The following is a 6,340-nucleotide window of genomic DNA, read 5'->3' on the forward strand; positions in this document are numbered from 1 at the left end:
GAGAGAGAGAGAGAGAGAGAGAGAGAGAGAGAGAGAGAGAGAGATCCACTTACCTACAGTAAAGCCATGAATCTTCTCCCCTGCGCCCCCCTCCCATTTGTGTGTGTGCGTCCATCTGTCCTAGAACCAAGGAGGGCCACCCAACCAGGAAGGCTGCATGACTCGCCACCCTGTGGTTCTATGCAGTAGACCTTTTGTGTGGGGTGCTCTTGTTTTCCAGCCTATCCTTGTCCCCCAGTCCCTCTGAGAGAGCCCAGAATATGCTCAAAGTCAGAGGCCAAAGGAAGCAGGGTTCCTCCTGGGAGCCTGGGCTTGGCCCAACCGGGAGTAAACAAAGGTGTTCATTTCCACAGAGAACTCCAGCCGGGGATGGGAAGGACAGCCACAGCCGATGACCAAGTTCAGGCTCCTAGCAAGAAAGATGCTTGCCTCTTTGAGATGACCATTCAGTTGTAGTTCCTAAATCTGCGACTCTGCCTGACAAGTTTTCTATGAGAACAGAAGGATCCATTCTCAAACACTAGGAATCTCCCCTTGGAGAAGAGACACCAGGCTTCCGGTAACGTTTTTTCTCTTCAGTCTTCTGGAGAAGTCTGTCTCATTTGTATTTGCCTCTATTAGCACCTTAAGAAGGCCTAAGGGGTAAGTCAGGCTAGGTGGATGTAGGGGAAGCCCACCTTACTAAAGGCAAGCAGGAAATACAGCCCGGTCACCGTAGGAAGAGAGAGAGGGCCAGGCTGGGCTGCCGAAAGGAGTGGTCAAGCCCCTCTATTCCTGCCCTTCTCCCTCTTCTCCCTTACCCACAGCAGAGGCTCCAGCCCCGGTCATTCTGGAGCCCAGCAATTTAGTCCTAGCTCTGCGCCCAAGCAGGAGCAAAAAAAAAAAAAAAAAAAAAAAAAAACCTCATACAAGTTGCCACTTCTCTCTGGCTTCATTTCCCAGCCTGTAAAATGAAGGTTTATACTTCCAATATTTCCAGTATTCGGCCCAATAAGTGGCCTGGCAGTGCTGGTAGACTCATTTTAAAAAGAAAGAAAATGAAGCAAAGGCCGTCAGTGGACGGCCCTCGGCTGGCCAGACACTTGCTGGGCTGCGGAACTTTACCTCTGATTCATCTCCCAAGCCGTTCTTCTACTCTGGGCATTGTTGACCTACTTTATAACCTAAGAAAATGGAGGTTCCAGCAGCTTAATTAAGTTCCCTAGGGCCTATCTCTAGTGCTAAGTTCCAAAGCCTTTTCACTCTGACACACCTATGGCCCTAGGGACGCGTGTGAGTTCTGTGCCTCAGGTTCTAGGGCTCCGGAACCACCTCAGAGGAAGCGATTTCAGCCAATAGAGGCACAGGATCCTGACCAAAACAAGATGGGCCCATGGCTGCCTTGGGCCTGGGGAAGCTGAGCCAGGATAAGAAAACGAATGGGGGCAGAGAAACTGGGAAGCCCCCATGAAAGGAGGAGAGTATTTCCCGGCTGCTGAGGGAATAAGAATAAAGGCTCAGGCTGGAGCAGATTGTGTCTGGAAGGGAAACCTTCCAAAAAGTACTATGGGCAGCGAAGGGTTAAAATGTAGGGAAGAAAGGATGGCTTCAGGGGGAGATGCCCTTTGCTTCCCTCACGGGATCCTCTGAAACCAAACCCCTCCCAGGTCACCCAACACCCGCCCCCCCCCATCCTATCTGTCTCTTCCAGGAATCGGAGGTCCACAGACCAGACACCCCCCCCCCAATGACAGCACAAGGGTACCCTAGTACCCAGCCTGGGATCTGCCTAGACAGGGTAGGGACCTCAGCAAACACTGAAGAAATTACCAGATCAAAGAAAACCACCCTCCTCCAATCCTCTGGAGGGCCCTCCCCTGCTAAGCAAAGGTGTGTTTGGAGTCAGGGGCCAGCAGGATATGCACATTCCTGGCAAAAAGGGACCGACCTGCCAGACAGTCAGTCGGAAAGGAAGTTTCTGTCCAAAGGTAGAGGAGTAGAGGAAAGGGGCGGGTGATCTAGGAAGGAAAGGGAGCAGGTCCCCCAACAAGTTTGGCCTGACCAGCCCGGCTCCCCCACCGTTCAGAGGTTCCTCAATTCCAACCCCCTCCCAGGGGCCCAGCCTTGGCGCCAGAAGAGACTCTAGCCACCGTCTCCTCCATCTTACCGCCAAGGTTGGAACAACCAGGAATAGCCACTACAGTAGAGTAGAGGCCGTGATGGAGTGTGTGCGGCACACCTGTAGTCCCAGCATTCCCAAAAGAAGCATACTGAGTGTGGGGCCAGCCTAGGCAACAAGAAGAGACACTGTCTCAAGTCTCCTGCTCCTTGCCCAGAAAACAAAACAACAACAACACAACCAGGCACTTAACGATCCCCACAAGCTGAGATTCGGATCTGCAGCGAGTGTGTGGGGGTGTGTGTGGAGCAATCCTCGATACCCAGGCCACCTTGCCCAACAGCCTAGACTGGTGGTCCACTGCAGTCTTTACACTCTGATCTCAGAGCACCTCGGAGCCAGCAAGCCACTTTAGTGTCTCCAAGCTCCAGAAACCAGTCCCTGAATTACCCTAGCAAAGGAAGAAGTTTCTCAAGTTTAAGGAGAGGGAGAAAAATAAGAAAGAAAAGAAAAAAGGAAAGAAAGAAGAAAAGCTTGTAGACTTCCTACAGCGGTTTTCCGCGGGGGCGGGCAGAGGTCGTCTGAGGCCGACAGCTCCCCTCAGGAGCCTCCTCCTGGCTCCCTGGTTGAGATCAACCAGGGGCTTGAAATGCCGGTGCCGCAGGGTACCTAGGCCAAGGGGCCAACCCACTGAGATTCACGTGGGTGGGGATGGGAAGGGGGTGATGGAAGATTAAGCTTCGCCAGGAAGCGGTGGAACAGCGTGGACCACTCGTTCTTTTCTTCGTGGGACACTGGGGCAAACCACAGCGACTGTCACTGAGAACTGCATTCTCTCTCCCGACCCTGAATTACAGACCAATGTAGGAGGGTGCTCTGCAACCCGGGCAAAGACGCTTTAAGTTCGAGGTTTTTTAAAAAAAAAAAATCCCGCTTTAGTCAAAATTCTTCTGGGATTGCTCCGGAACCGCCAAACGATGGCTCGGACTCAGGTTTGCTCCTCCCGGCCCGCAAGTCTACTACCCGCCGGGTCGGGAGACCGGTGGAGGGGTGCACGCCACAAGAGCTGATCTCCAGATATCTGAAATCCCAGGTGCCAAGGAAGGGAACCTGGAAACCCACAGGGCAGTGTTGGCGCAAGAGGCCCGGGATGCAAAGAAGAGGGGCACTGTCTGAGGGAAAGGACCCCCGCTAATATCCCCGTCCTCCCAACCTACAGAGTCGCCGGATGCAATATCAGAGTGTTCACGAGGTCGCTTCAGTTTCGGGGGGTGGGGGGAGGTCAATCTGTGATGGTTATAGCCTTTGCCCCAGAATCCGCGTCCCACGAAATCACACGTTCCTTCACACAGGTGGCCAAGGCCCGGGTCTCCCAGGACACCTCACCACCGCGTGCCACCCAGATCTCCTCCGGTGGAGCTCAAGAAGTACAAGTTTTACGGAGAAGCAAAGTGCAAGATTTGAGCGCCGCGGAGGATGGCCGCGGTCCAGAGGGGCGCTGGGGAGACTGTCTCGCGAGTCACCAGAGAGTCCTCAGTCTGGGGGAATGGACTCCATTGGTCAGTCCGGCAGCCTCATCTCTGGTGGCCTTGGGCCCACCCTCCGTTACCTTATTTCCCCACTCTCGAACCTCACTACCCCGCAGGAGCTCAGTCCGAATGAGGAGGGTATCCACTACTATAGATCAGTTCCCCATCGACCAGCTCCGGCGCACGAAAAAATAAAAATGAATAAATAAATAAATAAATCACAGGGGCCATTACCAGTCTCTCTCGAGTCCCCAAGAAGTTTTCCGCTTTATCTCAGATCTGATTAAGGGATGCGGGGGGGGGAGGGAGGTTGACTAGTCTCTACTTCCGAAGTGTGACCTCCGCAAACCAAGGCGACGAGGTGTTTGAGATTGTTGCCCCCCCACACACACACAAACACACACACAGACTCAAGTCTTTCTGTTTGTCCTGGGGAGTCCCGTGCAGACTGGACTTGGGGGGATCCCAGTTCACCACTTCCCTTCCCGGCTCAGGAAAGTCCGGGCCGGGAAGTATTCTTTGTCTCACTCCGGGAGGGGGGGTCGCGCCCCCTAACACCCCATTCCCAGCAGCGAGGCCAGGAGGGGGCGGAGCCCAGATTCTTGGGGCAGGGCGGGCCTCAGTGGCCTCTCCAAGCCGCCCCCCCCCCGGGCCGGCTTCCCGCTGCCCCCCAGCCCCGCGCCTCAGCCCCCACCTGTTCCCCAGACAGCTCCGATCGGCTGGGGGCCCGGGCCGGGGGCAGGGTCTCTCAACTCACCAGGGTCAGTGCGCCGCGGCCGGCCCAGCTGGAACAAAGTGCTCCGGCCCCGGGCCGGGCTCCTCCCGGCGCCCGACGCGCCTCGGGCGGGCAGTTTGCAAACACAAAGTGAGCCGGGGAGCAGGCGAGAGAGTGAGCGAGCTAGGGAGTTGGATGAGTCGCCGGCCCAGCCCCCACCCGGATCCCTGGGGTCCCTGAATCGGCCACCTACCTGTCCGGCCCGGCCGCTCAGTGCGGGCTCCGGCCCGTCAGCCCGCACGGGGCATGGGGCTCGCTCGGGTCGCAGCCCGGGCCCGCCGCCACTCGCCGGGGCTGCCCCTGCGCGCCGCTCCGAAGCGATCTTTCTAGTGCCGATCGCCGCGCGCTTCAGCCCCTTGGGGGCATCGCACTTAGTAGGATGGCTTGACTCTCTCCGGCTTCCGATCGTCCTTCTCCGGGCTCCGGCGACGCTCCTGAGCTCGCTCCGGCTCCGGGGCTCCGGGACCCCGGCGTCCCCGCCCCCGGCCCAGCCCTGGTTCCGGCCCGGGCTCCTCCCCGCCGCGCCGCGGCCGCCTGCGCCGCGCCCTGATCGCGTGCTGGGGGGCTCCGTCCCGGCAGCTGGTGGCACTGTCCGGTCCGCAGGGGCGACCGGCTCCGGACTCCGAGGGGCTGCGACTGAGCCCCGGCTGCGAGTGGCTGCGAGCGATCGGCGCGCGGGCGGGGCACACCGGGCGGGGGACCGGAGGGGTGGAGGGAAGGAGGGAGCGCGCCGAGCGACGGGGAGGAGGGAGCGAACGAGCGAGCGGCGGAGGGAGGGGAGACTAACTTCTAGTGCTACCATAATTCGCCTAAAGCAGGTGCAGCCACTTTTCCCCCTGCGAGGCGGCCAGAGGCAAGCCGAAGAGGACCACGTGGACCAAACTTTGGGGAAGGAAAAAAATGGGGACGTGGGGCTACAGATCTGCTAAAGTCGATAGGCCGTAGAGGTTCACAGTGGACTGGGGACCCATCCGATGGGAAGCTTTATTAACTCTGGCCTTTTCCAGGAGCCTGGAGGTACGGCCAAGTCCTGCTGGCACACGGTTCACTGGTTTCGGGCGGGCTGCGCCTGGCGCGGGGAGTGGTCAGAGCCCCCCCTCCGCCCCCCGAGTCCGAAGCCGACGTCCAGCGCGGGCCCTGCCGCGCCTCCCTCTGACTCCCCACTGTGTGGGGGCTGGGGCTGGGGAGGCTCTTTCTGGGCTTTGTGAACAGTCTGTTCTCCCATCCCTGCGCGCACGCGCTGCCGCCTCGGTCTGCAAAGGGGAATTTCCTATAAAGTGCTATGAGAACCGATGGAGAAAGGGCTTCAGGCTGGATCCACGCGGGCCAAGCACAGAGCAAAGTCGAGGCAATTATCTGAACAAATTAGATTGTAAACAAAACTCGGCGTCCCTGAATACCGCTTCTGCCCAGGGGGACCGTGAGGATGGGGGTGGGGTTGGGGACGCTGGTGTGTGTTTAGGTTGGGAGGGGGAAGTCCGGGCACGGAAAGGCCCAGGTTCCGAGGGGGAGGGCTAAGTTGGGTAGCAGGAGCCAGGCTGAGACTGGTGGAGAACTGAAAAAAAAAAAAAAAAAAAAAAACCCTCCCACTCTCTACCCAAACACCTTTCCTTTCGGTTGTATGAAGACTGAGGGGCACCTCAGGGACCCTCCGTGTTTGGCCCACCCTGCCCAGAGAAGTTATGGGTTGAGCACAGGAAGGCAGTGACTCTGGGAGACCCTGTTGGCTTCGGGTTACCTTGAGGCAGGTGACCAAGGGCAAGAAAGACCCATGCCGCATGGAGGATGAACTGGGCCTAGTTTCCTGGGGATAACATATTTTGGAGGAAACTCTTTACAAAACAAAACAAAAACAACGGGTTTCTGAGATAACAGCTTAAGCAATTTCTGCTCACCTATTCTGCCCCTTTTCCGTGGACGCTGCAGCCAGGAGCTAAA

The 6,340-nt window shown here is 57.7% G+C and overlaps 1 protein-coding gene across 5 annotated transcripts in view; it reads right to left on the reverse strand.

Annotated features, from left to right (window-relative positions):
• Positions 1-5,102, reverse strand: part of Foxp4 (forkhead box P4) — a 57,948-nt gene extending 52,846 nt beyond the window's left edge. For all 5 annotated transcript variants that reach the window (XM_021217624.1, XM_021217623.1, XM_021217622.1 and 2 more), the window contains exon 1: positions 4,596-5,102. The gene's annotated coding sequence lies outside the window, so the exon portion shown is untranslated. The remainder of the gene's footprint in view (positions 1-4,595) is intronic.
• Positions 5,103-6,340: the final 1,238 nt, after the last annotated feature.

This window comes from Mus pahari, chromosome 18 (assembly GCF_900095145.1).
Source record: "Mus pahari chromosome 18, PAHARI_EIJ_v1.1, whole genome shotgun sequence".
Classification (NCBI taxonomy): Eukaryota; Metazoa; Chordata; class Mammalia; order Rodentia; family Muridae; genus Mus; species Mus pahari.